This window comes from Herpailurus yagouaroundi, unplaced genomic scaffold, assembly GCF_014898765.1.
Source record: "Herpailurus yagouaroundi ecotype Mexico unplaced genomic scaffold, PumYag 28, whole genome shotgun sequence".
Lineage (NCBI taxonomy): Eukaryota > Metazoa > Chordata > Mammalia > Carnivora > Felidae > Herpailurus > Herpailurus yagouaroundi.
The window spans coordinates 17,955,085-17,976,345 of NW_024412376.1; the positions used below are offsets into that span (position 1 = coordinate 17,955,085).

The 21,261-nt window shown below is 34.9% G+C and overlaps 1 protein-coding gene across 4 annotated transcripts in view; it reads right to left on the reverse strand.

The window, feature by feature from the left end:
- GALNTL6 (polypeptide N-acetylgalactosaminyltransferase like 6) overlaps positions 1-21,261 on the reverse strand; it is a 1,208,379-nt gene that overhangs the window by 521,417 nt on the left and 665,701 nt on the right. The window lies entirely within an intron of this gene.

Consider the following 21,261-nt stretch of genomic DNA (forward strand, 5'->3'; position numbering starts at 1 on the left):
TAGAATTCTGTCTACCAAAGAAAGTGTTAAAAGCATATCCTTTACTGTTATGTGGGTCCTACAGTCTTCGTGTAGCTTGAGGCGTGCCAGAGTACTGTCATTTAAAACACAGAGCCAGAGCAGACATCATTCCTGCTAAGGTCTAAAGGTGATGAAGAACAGTAGAGTGCATGAATACATTGTGATATATTCATAATGGAACACTCTACAACAATGAAGAGGGATGAATGAAAGTACATCACAGATCTCACAAAACATGTCACAATTTAGAACAAAAATCACACAATATATGCTTAGGTGATAAACTTATAAATCAAGGCAAGCATTTACTATCACAAACATCATGATAGTAGTTACCTTAGGAAGTGGGGTGACAGGATTGGTTATTAGGAGCAGTCAAGAGAGGGATTCAGGGTGCTGTTACGTTCAATTTCTTGACCAAGGTAGTAGTCACTTGAACATTTGGTTTGCAATAAATTATTTAGCTGAACACAGAATAAAATTTTTATACTGTTCTCTACATGTATTATATGTCATAATAAGAAAGGTTAAATATGTAATGAATTAAGAAAATACCTTGCAAATGACAAATGATTTGGTAATGAACCAACATCGAATTAACATTCTCATTCTCATAATTAAATTGATTTTAGTAAAACACACTTCTTATCTCTGGTAACCAAAGAATGAAGGGAAAAGACAAATTTCTAAAGATGAAAACAAATTAACAGAATGCAGGTTTTAAAGTATTCTGACAAAATTACATTTGTGTCTTTTAATAATTACTTTTTTATGAAAATTAATTCAGATATAATTCCCTTAGTGTTCTTTAAAGATATGTCTTTTAGAAATATATTAGATGTGATTTTAATCGTGTTTCTTAATATATTTAATCAAAATTTCAATTGTGGTACAGAAAATTTTTTTCCCTAAAAAGTGTGTTTTGCTTTAAGAGGAAGTATTCCCTATGCTGGGTCCAACTGCATATATAAATTATCTGAATTCAAGTAACATTTACAAATGAGTCTCTGGGATACTTCACTTGAGTCCTTTTGAGGAGGTGTTAATGAAACGAAGTGCCAGGTTTAAAATCAAGTTACATAGCACATGATATAATTGTCCTCCTATAAAATGCTAATGAATAAGATCAGATAGAAAGAATTTTAGTGGGACCTTTTATCTTCTATTACATTGACTGCTTCATATAATTTAATTTCACTTTATTTCAGCCCAACATAAAATGAAGAATTCCATTGTCTGCTTAGCTGCTGTTTCTCTTGATATTTGAAATATATTTAATTATACAAGGTCACATCTGAAAAGATAAAACTCTCTGGAGAGAATGTAAATGAACTTTCCACTATCGGATCACTTATGAATTCTTTATTACCTTAGAATTACATGATATTATCCTAAAGTGACATGAAATGTCTTACTTCTTGTCTTGCCCATTCCTGGAATGGCACTGGAATATTAAAGAAAACTAATGGTTCTGAGAATTGGCTGCTCCAAAGGGTACACGTTTTTGTTACTCGTGCTTTGTAGTTGGCAGGCCACAGTGGAGAAAGCAGTGAGAACATGCTGGCTACGTTTCAAAACTAGAGTTATGGATTTTCTTTTATGATGAGGTTCTAAAAATTATGGCAAACTGCAACAGCGGTTTGCAGTGTGTTACAAATGTCAAAGTTCTGTTTATGGTAAAATGTTTCATACCAACTGTTAATTAGAAGAATTTATCTATCACTCAATTACTGAAAGGCTACTTGCAGATTGTGTCTAAAGAGTGCAATGATGCCAGCACAAGACGAAACAGAAGCTCCCTTCAAGCTTAGTATTCCCATTTTAATTGCTGAATAATTAATAAAATGTGTAATCTACTTACATGCTAGTCTATGCCATGGCCTATAATTTTATTCCAGATATTATAATCTATATTTCTGTATTTTTAGCAAATATCTATCTTGAAATTATGAACTCTGAAAAATTACATTCTTGCAAAACAAGGAAACATCTTCTTTGTTTTCCCTCTAAACTCCCACAACTTTTAATTTTTATACCTGTTTGGGAAAAAAATTCACTTTGACCTAAAAGTTCTTGAGGCAATTCTCACTCAAAGTGACATTTTTGAAAGCAGCATTTTGCTGCTTTGGTGTGTATGTTTGTGTTTTTGTAAATATAAGTAAATAGTGGATCTATGAAATATGTCTATTGAATAGTAAGTTTGACTATTTCACAATAAAGGAAATAGTAACTATATCTATAACATAACCAAAGTATAAGAATACTTTAGTTGAATTTCTATATTAGTTTACTGAACATTTATTCATGAAAATACTTCTCCTTCCCAAGGAACAAGTTTAATTTTGAAATCAATATGAAACTCTGATTACACACCTACATGCCTCAAAGTGGAAAATAAGAAATGCTGCCTATGGCAATAACTCTTTACATAAATTCAAATATGTTTAATCCACTTGAAAAGATATTGGCTCGAAACGTATGGCTAAGAGAGTTTTTAAAAAGGGAATAAAGAAGTGAACAAACAACAACAACAACAACAAAAATCTGGGCCAAAGGTTTTAACAGATCTCTCGTCAAAGAACATATACAGATGACATATAAGCCTATGAAAGATGTTCCATCTCCTATATCATTGAGGAAATGGAGATTAAACAATGAGATACCACCACACACCTGTTAGAATGGACCAAGTCTGGAATATTGACAACGACAAATGCTGACAAGGTTGGTGAGCAGCAGGAACGCTCATTCATTGCTGGTGGGAATAAAAGTGGTACAGCCACTTGGAACACAGTTTGGCAGTTTCTTACACGACTAAACATACTCTTACTGTGTGATCTAGCATTCACATACCTTGACACTTATCCAAATGAGTTGGAAACTTATGTTGAAATAAAAACCTGCACGTGAATGTTTATAGCAGCTTTATTCATAATTGCTAAAACTTAGAAGCAACCTCCTGTCCTTCAATAGGTGAATGGATAAACAGCAGTACATCTAGACCATGGAATATTATTTGGCACTAAAAAGAAATGAGCTTTTACACCGTGAAAGAACATAAAGGAAACTTAAACACATACATACATTACTAAATGGAAAAGTCTAATCTGGAAAGTTTATATATTGTATGAGTCCAATTATATGACATTCTGGAAAAGGCAAACTGGGGAACAATAAAAAGATCAGTGGTTGCCAGTGGTTGGGGGTTGTGGAGTGGAAGGCGGGATGACTAGGTAAAGCACAGAGGACTTTTAGGGCAGTTAAAATACTCTGTATGATACCATAATGATGGATACATATTATTATACACTGTCCAAACTCACTGAATGTAAACCAAGAGTGAATCTTAATGTAAACTATGGACTTTGGGTGATTATGACGTGATAACATAGGTTTGTCTATTGTAACGAATGTACCATTGTGATGAGGGATGTTGATGATGGGGGAGGCTTCTCATGTGTTGGGGCAGGGGTACCTGAGAAATCTCTGTACCTTCACATAAAGTCTGCTGTGGGTCCAAAACTTCTATAAAGGATAAAGTCTTCATAACCATGACAAGAACAGCAAACCCTGGTTTTTAGAGATAGTTCACAAAATACAATCTGTTTATTTAGTGTTAAATGGATGCGAGCATTAATTCAAAATTTAGTGCTATTTGGAGTAATTTCTATGAATGGTGGTTGAGTCAAGGGAGAACAGTGTATAAAAAGGGGGAAAAAAGAAATAAAATAAAATGAAAAAATATTCTCTATCCATTATGATTATTTTGGAAATGTAAGATACAAGGCATCTAAGAACGCAGCATGGCCCTGTGAAGAGCAGTAGACCATATGGTAGAGATTTGTGTCAGGTCCTTGCTTTGGCATCGATATGCTGACATTAACTTCTTAAAATATTGGATTTGTCATCTAAACATGAGAATAAGAAAGCCTGTCACATTGGGTTGTTGTACAGTTTAAGCGGGATGATGTTTTTGATATTGCTTTAGATTTATAATCTTCTCACATCTAAAACATTACTATTAATAACGGGTCACTTTAAAAAATGAAATATTCTTTCAAGGGGTTATAATTTAAGTCTTTATGAGTTCACACTATAATTATTTGCTAATATTTTCACTGAAAAGTTTGGTTCAAGGAGAAGTCTTACCCTTGATGTTCTTGTGATAACATCATAATTTAGTGGGACTATTAGAATTGTTTCTATTTTCTAGATGTGACCTTTTAAAAAGTGATTAGTTTCTTTGATAGGTCATCAAGAACTGAACAATATGAAGTATAAAATTTACTTGACCAGCTGAAAAAAAAAAGAGGCAAATAGCAGTAGAGATATCTGAGTATTTAAGACTGGCAAGGAACCCAAATCAATTTAGTTCAGTCTATTTTACCTGTTATTTCTTATCAAATTACTTTAATGTAGCTACACTATTCCAGTGAAAAGACAGAGACCCCTTGGGTCCCCGGGGGGGTCAGTCAGTTGATTGCCTCTTGGTTTCTTCTCAGGGCATGATCTCACAGTTCCTGAATTCAAGCCCATGTTGGGCTCTATACTTACAGTGCAGACCCTGCTTGGGATTCTTTTCCTTTCTCTATGCCTCTTCTCCACTCTCTCTCTCTCTCTCTCAAAATAAATAAATGCACTTAAAAAAAGACAGAGACCCCAAATATCCTTATAAATGGAAAAGACTATGGAATTCATAGGTACTGGATAACAACAATAAACAAAAGAGAGAGAGAGAGGCAGTGGGAGTAGAGAGAAAGAAAGAAAAGAAGAAATCATTATTCAATAATGGCTAATCCATTCTCTTGTGAGATGATGCAAGCATTATTTAGTAATAAATTTTTCACATTGATGGACAAGAGATTGGTCAATTACCAGTTAGGGAAGTTAGTTATGTATGACTTTATTGTGAGCTCTGTTGCTTTCTTGCTTTTGCTAGAAACTATACCAGCCATGCATATTTATCACAGCTACAAGGAAAGTGACTATTCTCTCTTTTCTTTTCTTTTTCTTTTTTTTTTTTACTTCTTTTGTGTGGAGGAGTTGGAAAGGTGTGTGTGTGTGTGTGTGTGTGTGTGTACTAAAACACATTATTAAAACATGAAGTTGTGACAGGCCCTGATAATGTACTTATATTTCACCATTTTCAATGCCAGGTTTTAGTTGAGATTATAGTTCTTCTCCATATTGTAAATGCTGTTCAATGGCCTTTCCTTACAGTATCATCAATTTGCAGATAGGAAAATGGTTTAGAGAATGGAGACTATGCTTTTGTTTTATTTTGCTACACTCAAACTCACTTCCACAATAATGCAGTAACATTAAAAAAAATTTTTTTAACGTTTATTTATTTTTGAGACAGAGAAAGACAGAGCATAAACAGGGGAGGGTCAGAGAGAGGGAGACACAGTATCCGAAACAGGCTCCAGGCTCTGAGCTGTCAGCATAGAGCCTGACGCGGGGCTCGAACTCACGGACTGCGAGATCATGACCTGAGCCGAAGTTGGCCGCTTAACGGACTGAGCCACCCAGGCGCCCCTGAAACACCATTAACATACCAGAATGGATGCACCTTAATTACTTACTCTTCTATTATATTATCCTCTTGAAAAGTAATTGAATTTATTTCTCTCTATATGGATATTTAAGTCTCTTTCAAAAGACTTCAGAAGTTGTTTGGTAATGACTCTGAAATTTTACCTATTAGAAGTTATAATGAGTTCTCAATTAAAACATGTATTTCATGGATAAATATCTGACATGAAAATCTGAAACCAAAGAATCAAAAGGATGTCCTGAATCACTGTAATTATAGAGAGGAAGACAGATAGACTCGATACACACACACACACACACACACACACACATACACGAACGTACACACGCACATAAAGAGAAAGAGCTTTAGGCTGCAGAATGGCACATAATCCTAGCATCATCATTTTTCCTATTCTTCAGAGTTTAAGAAAATGAGGAAAAGTTTGTATTACATATGAAAAGGGTTCTAGTACAGCTTAGAAAAGAATGAGTCTACAATATATGCTGTTTTCCTTAAAAAACAAAAGATGGTTAAGAATTTATTAAAATCAAACCCATGCATCTCACTTAAGGCTAAATTATTTATCCAGGAACTTTTCCTTCAACATCTTCACTTGGCTTATTAATTTTTAGGCATTTATGAAACACTTTCCCAAGAATTAAGAAGGGAAATAGATAAAAATAAAATTAGCAAACTTTCCAATTTATCACTTCCTTCAAGATTTTATGATACTATAAGCTAGAGACTATTTAATACATCTCCGGGATCTTTTGGTGACCCTAATTTCATTATTTAAAAAAGCAATATTCATTGTCTTATAAGCTTTTATGAGCATAGTGAGGTAGATACTTGATATTAAAACTGTTCTGGAAAATTCAAAACCATTGTTGTTTTAGGTATCAGCTATAGAACCTATGACTACTCATATGTTTTCTAAGGAAACATGTAACTGATCAACTTAAACTTGGTACACTTTTAGGTCAATAAGAAGATTAAAATGGTTGTCAAAAGTAGGACTTGAGATAAGTTGTGGATTTAATTCTTTCATGCTCTCCCTATTCTATTTAGCCTGCAAAAGTATTAATCTTATTTGTATTAACATTATTAGTATTATTAATATTATTAATTAGTAATTATTAGTAACATTATTATTAATCATTAATAAACTTGGTATAAAAACCCTTTGTAATCTGTTTACTCCCCTACTCCCTTAGTTGCAAGTGTTAAAAAACAAGCAGTTTTTGTATGGTAGTCATTTCAACTATTAGGGACAGAGGACTCATTCTGATCTAATCACCCACAAAATTGTCAATGGTATGACTGTAGAAAGGATATGTTCTATAAACTAAAATGTGGAGCATTTTTATTTTTATTTATTTAATTTCATTATCTCTTTTTTGGAGGATTTTTTTCTTTTTAAACTCTAGGTTGAGCTGGTAGTAAAAGCACCTATTGACAGTGAAAGCCATTGACAGACAATATAGACCCGATGAAATCATTTTATAGTGACTTTCGCAGTTACACCACCTTTTTAATGGGTTAAATAAACAGCATACAACCTGCATGTTTTTGTAAGCACAAGCTCTGTATGATTCTACTAACAGAGGATGAGTGATTCTGAGTAAGTCCAAATATTAGCCAAAATCTTAATGTGGAAGAAATGTTCGGTCCTATATTGCTCTCGTGATATCTCTAATTTGAAAGCATGAATTAAACTTTCTATTCCCTATCAGCCATGGTATAGATATCTGAAATGGATTTCAGCCCCCAAACTAAGATGTGGATTTTGCACTCCTAATGTAATTTTCTTTTTAAAATGTTAATTTGGTAAAATACACGCAATATACAATGTACCATCTTCACCATTCTTAAATGTACAGTTCTGAAGTGTTACTTATATATTTGCATTGTTGTGCAACCAATCTCCATAACTCTTTCCTCCTGTAGTTCTGAAACTCTATACCCATTAAAAAACCAGCCCCTGTTTCCCCTTCCCCCAGCCCCCAACAGTCACCATTCTACTTTCCGTGTCTATGAGTTTATTCTAGATACCTCACAAAGATGGAATCACATAGTCTTTGTCTTTTTTTGACTGGCTTGTTTCACTTAGCATAATGTCCTCACGTTTCATGCATGTTGTAGCACGTGTCAATTTCCTTACTTTTTGAGGCTGAATAATATTACGTTGTCTGTATGTACCACCTTTTGTTTACCCCTTTATATGTTAGTGGACACTTGGGTTGCTTCCACCTCTTGACTATTGTGACCAATGCTGCTATAAACATGATCTTTGAGACCCTGCTTTCAATTGTTTTGGAAATATACTCAGAAATGGAATTGTTTGATTACACATCAATTCTATTTTTAAGTTTCTGAGAAACCACCTTTCTGTTTCCTTGTACAATTTTCCTTATTTTTTTTTTTTTTTCATGAGAACAAGGAATAGAGAATCCATTAAGAAAACTAAAATCTTTCCAAAATGTTTGTTTGGAGACAAGCATCATATAAAAAAGGACTTTGGTAACAACTTCCAATATGTGAGAACTCAAAGGGAGTTTCTTAGGTGACTGCTACACTAGCTTAAATGAGGAGCTTGTTATAAATACGTCTGTATTTCCAGGACTCTGGAATTTCCAGGGGAAAATTCTGATTCAACAGGATTATGTGTGATTTTAACAAATATATCAAGTATGTGTGATTTTAACAAATATATCAAGTTATGTGTGATTTTAACAAATATATCAAGTAACTTGGATGGTGCTTAACCACTAAATAGCATTTACATAACTAATATTTAGACAATGGTTTCCACATTTATCAGGTTAAAATCTCAGTAAAGATCTATTTTGTGCTACCAGAAAAATACATAAAAGTACTGGGCACACAGGAGTGATTAAAGCAAACATTAAATTTATCTGCATGTAATTTGCAGTGTTAGTGGACAAGACTTTGTGTGTGTGTGTGTGTGTGTGTGTGCGTGTGTATTCATGTTAATGATAAATTTGAGAGCCAAGAGCACCTAGCCTCTGAGTTGCAGACGAGGGTAATGTGGGGAGGCACAGCTCTGATACAATGAGACCAATTATAACCATACTGTGCTGTGCCACCTTAAACTCTCCTGAAGAAGTGAAATACTCATTTCTCTAGTGGTGGGAGTATTGGCGGTTGATGGCTCTTCTCCAAAATTGCACTGGATCCAACTTGACTCTAGTGATTGGCCAATGGAGGTGCCTGTTATAAAGGCCTGTCTCCCTTGCCTCAAAAGGGGTTAACTCTGAGGACAGCTTCAAAACTCCCCTGACCCCTCTGCTGTAGTCACTACCCTGTTTAATCCTGCTTCCTTTACTGCTAGAGGGGTGTTGGACCTGAGGGCATGCCCTAAAAGCTGAATGCAAGTCAGTGTCAGAGTCTGTTTCTGGACAACCTGGCATGAGATACTATAAGTAGCCGAAAAGAGGCCTAGATTCTGGAAACCAGACTAAGTGGATCTCAGAACCACAGGTTATCCAGTGATACAATGCACAAGACCAGGACAGCTTTGCCCCATGGGCCAGTAAGGCAGGTAGAGGATGACGACCAGAAACCCCACACGAAATGTCAGCAAAATAAGAATGGATAACCCTTGGGGAGGTGGGAAAACTTTAATAGATTAAATCCTAAATTGACTATTTTTTTTTTTTAAAGAGAGTGTTCCTTTGGCCTCTCCTTTCTTTTTTTTTTTTTTTTTTTAACGTTTATTTTATTTTTGAGACAGAGAGAGACAGAGCATGAACGGGGGAGGGTCAGAGAGAGGGAGACACAGAATCCGACACAGGCTCCAGGCTCTGAGCTGTCAGCACAGAGCCCGACGCGGGGCTCGAACTCACAGACTGCGAGATCATGACCCGAGCTGAAGTCGGCCGCTTAACCGACTGAGCCACCCAGGTGCCCCAAATTGACTATTTTTAAAAACAGAAATGGTAGGGTTATTTTGAATTGGCAAAAGAAGCTTTTCTCCATCAGTAGAAACGAGGGTTTGTGAACTAAGTTGGGTTCAACTGTAAAGAAATAAGACAATCACCGTTTCGTATAACTATGCTTTACTACTGTTTAAAAGTCACCTCTCCCATGCATACAATATTTAATAAGAAACACTGCTATATGTCTGCTATTTTCTCACCACACCTTTCCACAAAAATTTTTTCTATACTTCATCTTCCATTTTTATTTTCCTAAATATCTTTCCACAAATAGAAGTCATGTTTGTGGCCAGGGATGGTTTTTAAAATACCTAAGTAAAGACTCCAGGCCAGGTCATACTGGTGCGTCTGTTTGTTTTTTTTAAGATTTATTTATTTTTGAGTGAGAAAGTGCAGCAGGGAAGGGGCAGAGAAAGAGGGGGACAAAAGAACTGAAGTGGCCTCTGCGCTGACAGTAGGGAGCCCAGTGTGGGGATCGAACTTACCAGCTGTGAGATCATGACCCGAGCTGAAGTCGGACACTTCACTGACAGCCACCCAGGTGCCCCGGTTATGTGTCAGTTCTGATTATTCCTCAATCTGCTGAAAATACAGTCACTGAGCCCGCCAAAGACCAACTATTTACTGAACACAATAGTGTTTCATAATTTCCTAGATTCTGCAGTATGATGTGACTTCTATACCATTCTTATTAAGATGTATCTAAATAAAGCAAAGTCTTCAACCCCACACAGAAATGTTTTCCATGTACCGTTGTTCTTACAATATAAACACCTCACATCTATCATTTCCTTTCTGTGTTTCCTCGAATTTTTATCACTTCTTTTAAATATTTATTTTTGGGGAGAGCACAAGTGGGGGAGGAGCAGAGAAGGGAGACAGAGAATCTGAAGCAGGTTCTGCACTGACAGGCTAACAGCAGTGAGCCCGATGCGGGGCTTGAACTCATGAACCATGAGATCGTGACCTGAACCAAAGTCAGATGCTCAACTGACTGAGCCACCCAGGTGCCCCAAATTTTTATTACTTCTTCCAGGACTATGTCAGTAATTGCATAATTACTTCCCTACTTATATTTAAAAAAACCCCAAAACTCTTCAAACAATCCTCTTCATTTGTTCGCTCATTCAGCAAATGTTTATTGAGCATGTACTATATACTGAGCACTTTTCTTTCTTTTTAATTTCTTTTTTAATGTTTATTTATTTTTGACAGAGAGAGAGAGAGAGCATGAGCGACGGCATGAGCAGGGGAGGGGCAGAGAGAGAAGGAGAAACAGAATCTGAAGCAGGCTCCACGCTCTGAGCTGTCAGCACAGAACCCAACGTGGGGCTTGAACCCACAGACTATGAGATAATGACCTGAGCTAAAGTCGGACACTCAACCAACTGAGCCACCCAGGCACCCCTACTGAGCACTTTTCTGATGCTGGGGAAACAGTAGGGAACAAGACAGACTATGACATTGCTTTTGTGGTACTTGCATTTTACTCATAGGTCTTATCATTTAACCAGCAAACTAAAAAACATAATAGCCATGCAGAAAGTTAAAATAGATGATAGCAAGTGACTTAGTGACTACATTAGGCAGGTGAGTAGAGAAAGCATCCCATGTGATATGATAGTTAAGCTGAGATCTGAAATAATAGAATCCAGCCATGCTCTGCAGGAAGTGTTCGTGGAAGAACAGACAGTTCATGTAAAGGCCCTAGAGAATGAATAAGCTTGACATGTGTGAGGAACCATATGACTCATGAGTAATGGTGAGGAAAGTGGAGAGAGGGGAAGTTAAGGCAGAAGGAGAAGCTGGATAATGCAGTGGCTTGGGTTTTAAGTGCAATGGGAAGTCATTGGATTGTTTTCAGCAGAGAAATGCAAAGCAGATTTACTTCCAGGAGGATGATTCTGACTGCTGTGTGGGGAACGGGTGATAGACGATCAAAAGGGGAAGTTGTGGTTGGCCAGGAATCTGTCAAACAGGATAGAAACTTGGCTTGGCATGGTGATAGTGGTGGGGATAAGGGAGGGAGCATTTTTTGGATGTAGTGTCAATAAGACTTGTTGATGAAGTGACTTTAGAGCCCAGCTCTGAACTTTTCTGCCCCTGCTAACTTTCATTGTATTACCAAGTCCCTCACGGTCTGACTCACATCTTTGAACCTGAACTTGAGTGCTCACCTCACCCTGCCTTGCCTTACAGATAATACCACACTTATCTCGTTCTCTATTAGGCTGTTATTGTTAGAATCCAAGCTTTTGAAGGCCAGGGCCACAGCTCTATCTTTGTAGGTTAAGTATGTTAAAAAATATATGGTATGGATAATGACTCTAATTCTGGATTCGAGGGAGACAATAAATGGAAAATAAAGCTGACCGGGAAGCAGAGAATTTTAAAGATTCCGTGGCTTGCTCTGGGAATAATTTCACTATCTGATGAACACAACTTTACATCCAGGAGAATTTTAAAGGTGGAATAATTATAAAGACTGTTCATCTGATAGGCCAGAAAAAATGAATTGGACTTTCTGCATCACAACTGAAATCTCTGGAAATATCTTTATTTCTGAGTAATGTCTACAGTTACACACTCATCTTGCCAAAGTCTCTGTTTAGTAACACTGATGAAAACAATCCTGGTCTAGACAGAGGTGGGTTTTTGATAGATTTATTCTCATCCCAAGGGGAAGGTCAAGTCATTCTTCCTTTTAATGCAAAAAGTGAATCTATCTATGGGTTTTCTTGAAGTGTTGAAACCTGGAAGGCTGCTCTGCCTGGGTATAGAAAATCCTAATAATTACATATGCATTATTGTGTATTAACTGAAGGCATTGGAGTAGCCCTTTAGGAACTGTCTGTTCTAACCCAAATTTCATGTTAATGGAATTATTTTTCAAATTACTCTATAAATTTGAGGTATGGGAAGTAAGTTATTGAATTAACCCAAAATGCATGGTTTGAAAATGACGTTATAATCATTTAGAAAAAAAATGTCATCTTTGTTATCTTTCCCAGAACCCTCATTCCCAGCACACTCTTCAGATGATAATTTATGCCAGCTCTCATTTAGTGAGATCAGTTAAAAAAAAAAATAAAAGGAAGAAGAAAGAAGAAAGAGAATGAAAATAAAGAAATATAAATTGAATCATTAAATTTATATGAGTCCTTAAACTTCTATCAGGGTCATATATCTAAAATCTTCGTGTTTGTGTAAATAAACACATTTATGAGACACAAATAATGGTATAAAATCTTACTTCAGAAGGTATCATTTGAATTGTGGGTGCAAAGTTCTGAGCTAAGTGCTGTATGCTGGAGACGGTAAGAGCAAATACAAATGAAAAATATGAGGATAATTGTCTCTGTTGAAAAAAAAGGAAGAGACTTCCCTCTACTTGTCAATCCTTTTTCTGTCTGTGTGATATGTATGCGAATAATCTTAAAGACTAAAAAGCCTCTAGTCTGCTTTATGACCTAGCAAAATCTTTCTTAAGGACCTTAAAACCATTCATCAAGGAAGAATAGCGCCCCTAAAGTGCAGCTTCCGTGGAAGGATAAGGATATACGGGCACCTTTGTCCCCAAACTACCTTCCATAATCTGTACTATAGACACTGACCACTTTGCAGGTAGGAAATGTATACTGCTAGTGTAAGGCAATGTTAAGATTTAATTGTGTAGAAGACTGGATTAGTTGAACAATGATGACTAGGATATGTTATAACAAGACAAATTAATCTACTTGAAAATTAATGCACATTTTACCCGTCTCCCAGAAGAGGAGCAGTACCAAAAAGTAATGAGCAAGCTTTATAATTATAATATTTTTGCTTTCCTCACTTCATCCTAACTATAACTTTATGTTTCTTTTAGTTAATATAATCTTGATTATGCTCCTTTATTTCTCCATTTGAGTTTGTACAGCTTAGGTTTAAGACTTCAGGTTGGTAGTATTACGTGTCTCAAGCAGAATAAAATAGATAAGGTTTTGAAAGATTTGTATCTGTGCTTAGACTTGAGTGTCCTTAAACCTGTGTCCCCTTTAACAATAGAATTTTCCTGAGGCATTACTTGCCCATTCTGATGGAATCTTTCCCACCTCTGGCATTTAATTAAAACTGCCTCTTAAAGCGGATGTTTTTCTGTTCAGAATTCCATTTTTGTTGTTGTTGTTAAAGGTATGGATAGAGTGTGAACACTGTGTATAGATGATTGCATTCACTTCTGAGACATCTGGAGACTTCTGAGAATTCCATAGTAGTGTGCAATGACCTTTAGGTGTAGGTATTAATTTCACATATTAAGGTTACCTGATGTGTCAAGTATTCTCATACAAAACTAATGCATATTGTTTGAGCATGTGCATGGAGTAGTGTGTAAGCTTGAGCTTACAGAATCCTGATAAGAAATTTTGACTCATTCTGGCATAGACGTAAGGTTTGTTTACCTATTAATGCCAAACAGTGATATTCCAAGGTCTTGCCTAAGCACGCTATACTCTCTAGGTATATCTTTTGTTCTTTGTGGCACATTTAATTTCTTAGGAAATTCTGCCATTTATATAAAGTATAATTATAGAAAAATTACAGTTCCAGTCAAATTTGGGTGCTTTAGAATAAAACCTTTGGGCTTCATCATATCTACCGGCCCCTGAATCCCCCACCACCATTTTTTCCACTGCTTATTTGGCCTAAATGCAGTGGGGTTTGTTGCAGACACATGGCTATCTATATTCTTGCTTTTAGTTCATTCTGACTGCTATACTTTACAGTACACTAGAAAGGTATTTTCTTTATGTTTTATCAGTTCTTAAGAACTCATGGTCCCGTATGGTTAATATTATTGGAAAATTATTTAAGAAGAAACATTTTATGGTAAAACAATATCTTGCAAAGAATAAAACAGGAACCCCAGTCAGGATGAGCTGAATTCAGGTAAATGGCTTTAAGTATTATGATGAACTAAGTGGATTAGCTTGCTATAATTATACTATATAAATTAAGCAATGTGTGTACTACGTCCTGTTAAATATTTAATAAGATATTTTGCTTCCATAGATTTTACTTTAAGGCTAATCACCAATTAATTTTTCCTGTGATTAATCTAGTAAGTAAATAAGAATTTTAATAAATAGCCATTTCTGGGACAGTTTTATCAGCCTTCGATTAACTCTTCCCACATGAGTTACATAAATGCCACATCATGGCAATATGATTCAGGAGCCTTTTTACCACCCCTCCCCACTTCCCACCCCCAATGTTTAATGGCAGTCTCTCATTTTGGGGATCTAGGAAGCCTTCTTTGGGTCGTGACTCCATCTGTATAGGTGGAAACTTTAGGCATTTAAAGGTTATCTAGAATTTCTGTAATATTTACTTTGCTGTTATTTCAAAATTATTTATAGGCTTTTTCCATTGAATCTGTTCCTCTGAAAATATTAATCTTGGGTATGGACTGAAAGAGGAGAAAGATCATGATGCCTCTGACCATGACCAGATTCCTGCTCTGTTCTGGGGCAAGTGGTTTAACCTCTGCCTGAGTTCCAGTTTGTAACATACGATGCTAACGTGTAATCTACGCTGAAACTTGTTGGGATCTTCTGGAATACTGTGTAAGTTCTCAATATTGTTTATGTCTTTAATAAGAGTAGTTTTTCCTCATTAAGCTAACTCGGTTTCTTGAAAGTCAAAGTGTTTAAAATCTCAGGGTTTACCATTCTTTAATATACATAGCCTAACCCACATTAATGGTGCTTCAGGGTAAACAGTGTATCTTGTTCCAAAGTTCAGCTTATTAAAGGCATACTTCCAATGTTTTTGTCATCCCTTAAATGAAGAGTCCACTAGATAAGCGAAGTGTTCTCATCCATGATTTTAACATCAGGATTTAAGAAATGACAAAGTTTATTTAATGTTCATTTAATTTCAATTTGATTTTGGAGTAAACCAAATTTAGACATAAGTCAAACAGTAAAGGGATGGCTCATAAAAATGGTCTCAGCACTGGAGTAAATTACCTGTTGTTTCATATCCAAGTAGTTTCTGATTCTGTGAGGCAACTATAAATAATATTGATTTTTTAAAAGGCATATCTGAATGAAATAGTAACAGCAAAATTAGAGTAATGAGGATTTTTGGATTATCTGAGTTTAATACAGTAGCCCCCATCAGATTATATATATATATATATATATATGTATATATATGTGTGTATATATATATAAATTATATATATATTTAAAATATATAAATATTATATATTTTATTATATTTATATTATAAAATATAAAAATATATATATTTAAAAATATATATAAAAATATATATATTTATAAATTTTGTACAAATAGTTTTACCAAGTCAGCAGTGTAGACAGATGGAAGATACATGTATATGATCTGTTTACAAGGTGTCCTTTATGTTATATTGCACAGCTGACTTGAACATATAACACCATGTTTATTCCCATGAAGTATATCTTAACTGGCATAACTATTTTTAGTAAGAAGTATATGGCTTGTTGATCACTTGAAAATTAAGGTATTTTTATATTTTTACCATGTTTTAAGATGTTAATTCTTGAATGACTGGTGTTTCTTTTAAAACTACAATTGCATCTGTGTCCAGATATGCCATTGTATTGAGATAACATGGTAAGATAGCCTTCCCAAGTCAACTATAGTAGCCTTATATTTGTTTTGAGAACAGTTTGACTTAAAAAATAAGGTAAATTAAAATATTATTTACAACATCTGATTAATATTTATTTATGTAGACTATGGCTTGAGATCCATATGCTGAGGCCATGTAGTAATAAATTTTGTCTCCAGATTTGTTCTTCCTTCTCAAGATTGCTTGGGCTGTTCAGTGTCTTATAGCTCCATACAAATTTTAAGCTTGTTTTTTCTTTCTGTGAAAAATGGCATTAGGTGAAATATGGCCTTTTGTAGCAACGTGGATGGAACTGGAGAGTGTGATGCTAAGTGAAATAAGCCATACAGAGAAAGACAGGTACCATATGGTTTCACTCTTATGTGGATCCTGAGAAACTTGACAGGAACCCATGGGGGAGGGGAAGGAAAAAAAAAAAAAAAGAGGTTAGAGTGGGAGAGAGCCAAAACATAAGAGACTGTTGAGAACTGAGAGCAAACTGAGGGTTGATGGGGGGTGGGAGGGAGGAGAGGGTGGGTGATGGGTATTGAGGAGGGCACCTTTTGGGATGAGCACTGGGTGTTGTATGGAAACCAATTTGACAATAAATTTCATATATAAATAAAAAAATAAAATAAAATAAAATAGAAAAAAAAATTAAAAAAAATAAAAATAAAAATTAAATTAAAAAAAAAAAATAAAAAAAAAAAAAAAGAAAAATGGCATTAGGATTTTGATAGGAATCACACCGGATTTGTTGACGGCTTCAGGTAATATGGACATTTTAACAATACTAAATATTCCAATCCAAGAACGTGTGATAACTTTCCATTTTTGTCTTCAGTTTCTTTCATCAGTATCTTACAGTTTTCAGTATACATACGGTTCATTGCCTTGATTAAATTTATTCCTAAGGATTTTATTGTTTTTAGTGCTGTTATAAATGGGATTGATTACTAGATATAGAATTTTCAGTTGACAGTTACTTTCTTTTGGAATTTTTAAAATGTGCTACTACCTTCTGTCTTCCATGGTTTCAGATAAGAAACTTGAAATGGTATTCTCTTGTAAGGAATATATATGTCTTTCTTACTTGCTGTTTTCAGGTCTTTGTCTTTAGTTGTCAAAATTAACAATGATGTGTCTTGGCATGGATTTATTTGTATTTATTATATTTGAGTTTTACTCAGCTTTTTAAAGCCACAGGTTTAAGTTGTTTGATAAATTTATGAAACTTTCAGCCATTATTCTTTTAAATTTTATTTATTATTTGTTTGTTTGTTTATTTATTTTAGTTCTGCTCTCTCTTTTTTCTACTCCTTGAACTCTGGTGATATGAACCTCAGCTCTTTTGCCATTCTCTAACAGTTCCTTGAATTCCCATGTTTCGTTGCTTTGTTTTAGTGCATTTTATCTCTGCTGTTGAGACTGAGTTACCTTGTTTCAAGTTCACCCACTGTTCACTGACATCTCCATTCTACTACTGAGCTCATCCTGTAAGTTTTTAAGTTTGGTTTTATTTTATTTTATTTTTTTTCAGGTCTCTAATTTTCATTTGAGTCTTTTTTATACCTTCTATTTCTTTGCTGAGGTTTTCTATTTTTCATTTGATTCATGAGAATTCCTTAGGTGAAGCACTTTTATGATGGTTGCTTTAAAATCTTTGTCAGGTTATTTCAGCTTGTGGTTCATCTTGATATTAGCATCCATTGATGGCCTTTTTCCATTTGAGTTGCTACTTTCCAGCTTCTTGGTATGATGAGTGATTTTCAACTATATCATGGGCATTTTGGATATTATATTATGAGAGTCTGGATTCTATTAAAATAATTTTTTAATGTTTATTTATTTTTGACAGAGAGAACGAGAGAGAGCGAGCATGAGTGCGGGAGGGGCAGAGAGAGGGAGACACAGAATCCAAAGCAGGCTCCAGGTTCTGAGCTGTCAGCACAGAGCCCAACGTGGGGCTTGAACTCATGGACCGTGAGATCATGACCTGAGCCAAAGTCAGACACTCAACAGACTGAGCCACCCAGGCGCCTCTGGATTCTTTTTTTTTTTTTTTTAAACAAACAGACTACTTGCTGAGATACAGAGGAGGGCCCAAAGGTAAGGGGATGAGGTAGGTGGTTAGCTCCCTAATGGGCTCTGCCCATGCGATGACAGTGACAGAAGAAGTAGAGTTCCAACTAGCTCCACCTTTCATTGCCTCATCCAGTTTCATTTATACCAGAATAAAGAAGGTTTTCACGTTTTTATAATAAGCCTTGCAAATGTGCATTATATTTTAAATGTTCTTTTAGTGTCATTTTAGAAGCCAAGAATAAATATTAAAAAATTTTCATCAAAATATACCGTTCTTAGCATGATGATTTACTTCTAAATGGATTTTTTTTTTCATGAGAATCTGTTCATTCTGTGCTGAAAATTTTGAGGTACATAGACTTGAAAACCTGTTCATCATGAATTGATTACGGAACTGAATTCCAAAAATATGGTTAGTCAATATGTTATCATCAAGCTACAATACCTTATATAACATACTTAAGCAATTTTCATCTTCAATTATTTTGTAGCTTTTCAGTTAACATGAATTTATAATACTTGCTTGAGAAATCTAAAACTAACATTTACTTTGAGGCTACAAAGAAAAACCAGATATATCATCCAAGATATTCATCTACAAATGGATTTATTTCTTTTTGTAACCCACAAAATAAATGATGTATAAAAATTAAACATTATATTAAAGAAATGGCATGTTTCCATAATAACATAGAATACACCTTTCATAAAAGTGTTAAAAATAATTGCCTTTGGAAATATATTTGTAAGCCAATACAAGTTTAAAGCAAGCAGTTTACTTGAACTAGTAAAGATGTTTACTGAAACCAGAATGGAACATGACTCATTTTGTAAAGTCTGTAACTACTGATGAAAGCATTTATAGCTATATATAGGCTATATAGAAATATGCTACATTTCAGCTTTTGGGGGCAGAGGAACTTCTCATAAATTTTGCTAGCATTTTTTTTAAACCAAAATTAATACTTGAACCTATGTCTTCCTATGCTATGAGTTTGTCTTCATAAACCAAGAAGGTGATAACTTAGAATATGGTACTTGCCCCTTTCTTTGGTATTCTTATGCATTTTAGTACCAGAGACTATCTAAAAATAATCACTGAAGAGTGATTCTTAGTTTCAATGCCAAATGAGGATTTTAGGAAAATAACTTATGATGTACCCAGAGATTCTTTGACTGAACCTGAAATCCTGACATAACTACTTAAAGGTCACTGAGCCCAAATGGAAACATGTTCTGTTTCATGGAAAGACGTGAAACACCAACCTAACAGTACGTTGACACTCCTGCCCACACATAGCGGAGAAAGAAAAAGAGTGTGAAAGATAACATACGACAAATGAAACAATGTGTTAGAAACTTTTTCAGATTTTGTTGTGTATCTGAGTGGTCAAAGCATCTCCGAAAATGCTCAGTCCCATTCCACAGGGTGGGGTCGGGGAATCTGGCTTCTATATTTTTAACAAAATCATCAGGTGATTTTGATGCATAAAATATTTGCCTCATTGTATAGGAAAATAACAGGCAGATACTTAACTTGATGCAGTTTCAAGAGTGGTAAAAACTATAAGCAAATCTTTATTATTCATTAGTTTACTCTTCATTGAATCCAACCATTTTTTTTTCAGATTTACTAATCTACTGCTCTATTTCAAACCTAGGAATTTGCAGTTTCTACTATAACTCTTTCTTACTTACAAGGATCAGCCTATAAAAGAATTGGCTTCAATAAACTGCTCAGAAGTTGTCAGACATCGTTACCTTGCTGCAGGGAATTTGGGAAGATTGACTGAAAGCTGCTTTAAGAGGTCATTGTGACTTTATAATGTATTTTCAAACTAAAGTTTCAAATTGAAACAAATTGGACATTGAGAATTCTTTCTGGTGTTTAAATAATCACAGAATTATCATAGTAGAAAGAATCATGTAGCCTAAATCTAGTGCTTTGCAGATGAAAGAATTGAAGCTGAGATAAGTTATTTCCTATCTTATAGCTTAAGGTCTTACAGCTAACAGTGACAGAGATGGAATATAGACCTAAGTCTCTCTACTATGAGATGGACAGTATTGCTATTACACTGAGCTATCATTTTTCATTAGAAATATTATTTAAAATATTTTCTGTATCCTCAAGTACAGATTGTCCCCAACTTACAATGGGCTGACTTACAATTTTTGACTTTACAGAGGTACAAAAGTGACGTGCTTTCAGCAGAAACAGTACTTCAAAATTTTGAAATTTGATCTTTTCCCAATACCCAGTGTGATACTCTTTCCCGACGCTGGGCAGCAGCAGTGAGCCAAAGCTCCCAGTGAGCGACGTGATCATGACAGTGAAGAACTGATACACTTATAACAATTCTGTGCCCATACAACTGTTCTGTTTTCCACTTTTAGTACAATATCCAATCGCCTGAGCTATTCAATGCTTTATAAAATAGGCTTTGTGTTAGGTGATTTGCCCAACTCTAGGATAATCTTAGGTGTCCTGAGCACATTTAAGATGGGTGAGGCTAAGCGATGATGTTTCATAGGTTAGGTGTATTAAATGCATTTTGACTTAGGATATTTTCAACTTAGGATGGGTTTATCAGAATGTAATTTCATCAGAAGAAGAGGAAGATCTGTACAACAAAAATTTAATAATAAAGTTCAAAAGGAATATATAACTTACATCCAGAAAACAAAAGATAGAAATTTCCTTTTTATCCAACTTTTCAGAAATTAGTTTATTTGGTAAATTATTTTATTCCTGTAGTGAATGCTATGGACTACATATAAAATTTTCTAGGCTAAGTGCTTAAAAGCATATGCTGGAGTGAGCTTTATAATAATTGTTTAAGAGGACTTGAGAATACAGAGTATCTTTCAAACTTTTGCTTTCTACGATTCTACCTAAATTTTCCTATTAGAGATAAAACAATACTTTAAACATGCAGGCATAATGAGAGAGATCAAACTTCACATAAATTATATGCTGATTCAAATTTCTCTTATTGATACAACCACAAA